Raw genomic sequence first — 2,500 nt, 5'->3', positions numbered from 1 at the left:
AGGAAGTGACATGGCACGACGTACCCCAGCAGGAAGTGACATGGCATGTGTGGTGAGGTGTGTGTGTGTGTGTGTGTGTGTGCGTGAGTGTGTGTGTGTGTGTGAGCATGAGTGTGTGTGTGAACATGAGTGTGTGTGTGTGAGCATGAATGAGTGTGTGTGTGAGTGCGAGTGAGTGTGTGTGTGAGCATGAGTATGTGTGTGTGAGTGCGAGTGAGTGTGTGTGTGAGCATGAGTATGTGTGTGTGTGAGCGTGAGTGAGTGTGTGTGTGAGCATGAGTGTGTGTGTGTGTGTGAGCGTGAGTGAGTGAGTGAGTGTGTGTGTGTGTGTGTGTGTGTGTGTGTGTGAGCATGAGTGAGTGTGTGTGTGTGTGAGCTTGAGTGAGTGTGTGTGTGTGTGAGCGTGAGTGAGTGTGTGTGTGAGCGTGAGTGAGTGTGTGTGTGTGAGCTTGAGTGAGTGTGTGTGTGTGTGAGCGTGTGTGAGTGTGTGTGTGTGAGCTTGAGTGAGTGTGTGTGTGTGTGTGAGCATGAGTGAGTGTGTGTGTGTGTGAGCGTGAGTGAGTGTGTGTGTGTGAGCGTGAGTGAGTGTGTGTGTGTGAGCGTGAGTGTGAGTGTGTGTGTGTGAGCTTGAGGAGTGTGTGTGTGTGTGTGTGAGCATGAGTGAGTGTGTGTGTGTGAGCGTGAGTGAGTGTGCGTGCGTGAGTATGTGTGTGTGAGTGTGAGTGAGTGTGTGTGCGTGAGTGTGTGTGTGTGTGAGCGTGAGTGAGTGAGCTTGAGTGAGTGTGTGTGTGTGTGAGCGTGAGTGAGTGTGTGTGTGTGAGCGTGAGTGAAGGTATGGAGAAAGGACAGGAAGTTTCCAGAGAGCAAGATGGCAGACGCTCTCTGCAGCTGTAGCAGCAGATGCCCTCCGTGGTGGTGCTGCTGCATAGACTTGGAGGAGTGGCATCTATGGAACACACACACACACACACACACACACACACACACACACACAGACCTGGAGGAAGATCAGCCCTCCTCCTGCTCTTCACATCTCATCATCCCAGCAGCCACTACTGAGCTGTGTGCACTCCCCCAGCACTGAAGCAGGCGCTGGCAGTTTCAGGTTATGTCGACATGACGCCCCAGTGGACGAAGAAAAAGAAAGAAAGAAAGAAAGGGAGGAAGGAAGGGAGGGAGGGAGGAAGGGAGGAAGGGAGGGAGGAAGGAAGGAAGGGAGGAAGGGAGGGAGGGAGGAGGAGGGAGGGAGGAAGGGAGGAGGAAGGAAGGAGGGAGGGAGGAAGGAAGGAGGGAGGGAGGGAGGAAGGAAGGAAGGAGGAGGAGGAAGGGAGGGAGGAAGGAAGGAAGGAAGGAAGGGAGGGAGGGAGGAAGGGAGGAAGGGAGGAGGAAGAAGGAAGGAAGGAGGGAGGGAGGGAGGGAGGAGGGAGGAAGGAAAACAAAAAGAATTCCTCAGGCCAGAAAATGGTTCTACTCCCTTTGCGCTTAAATTCCACTGCCAATACAGAGGGTGAAAGCAAGATGGAGGAACCATAATCTCGAAAGTTCTTGAAAACATACACACACACACACACACACACACTTTGTTGCTATTATTTGCTACCTCTTGTCAGCAGCAGTGTTCCCCACCTCTAGGGGGCGCTCCTCCAGACGTCATCACTCAGCCTCCTAATCTCAGAGATAAATAAATAACGAACAGTCCCTAATCCCTTAAACGGGCCGGAGATAATCCACTTAAAGCAAACCCTGCACAGATGTCACACAGGGCCTTACTTTACAAGATAGTCATCTATCCTGCTGAGAGCTCGTAGATGCTGGGGATCAGTGGTATACTGCTCTGAAAACAAACTACAAACGCAGGGGAAACATTTTGAAAACATTGTTAACATTTTCAAGGCCAAATAATACAATGATTCACTTTAAAGGTTGTATCAGTGATTGTATGCCCAAACATACATGATCACATTCATCTAATCTTTTCCTCACGATCCGCTAACTGGCCGCCCCATAAGCAGGCCGTCAAAGAAACGCGTCTCTGTAGGCAGCCTAGGCTCCGAGATCTGTATACAAAAACAATTAACCGCATCAGTGTACTACCAACCACTCAAAACCAAATCTGTATACAAAAACAATTAACCGCATCAGTGTACTACCAACCACTCAAAACCAAATCTGTATACAAAAACAATTGACCGCATCAGTGTACTACCAACCACTCAAAACCAAAATAAATAGTGTCCCAAACGGTCACCGGCTGATGTGCGATTAGGGAGAGTTTCAATTGCAGGAGGGGAGGGGGGTAATGAAGCTAGCTCTCTGTTTTGTTTGAACGTCAACAGAAGTTACATTACCCCGCCATCACTGATACAACCTTTAAAGATTAGCTTAGCTTTATTTTCGTATGCTAACATGCCTCAGGTGCCACACACTGCTAACAGCAAACTGCTAGCTTTCAGTGCATCACCACTGTTCTCATAAAGGGCCCTTCTGTGTCTGAGGTAAA

Source organism: Alosa alosa, chromosome 2 (genome assembly GCF_017589495.1).
Source record: "Alosa alosa isolate M-15738 ecotype Scorff River chromosome 2, AALO_Geno_1.1, whole genome shotgun sequence".
Classification (NCBI taxonomy): domain Eukaryota; kingdom Metazoa; phylum Chordata; class Actinopteri; order Clupeiformes; family Clupeidae; genus Alosa; species Alosa alosa.
Note: the sequence above shows the minus strand (reverse complement) of the source record.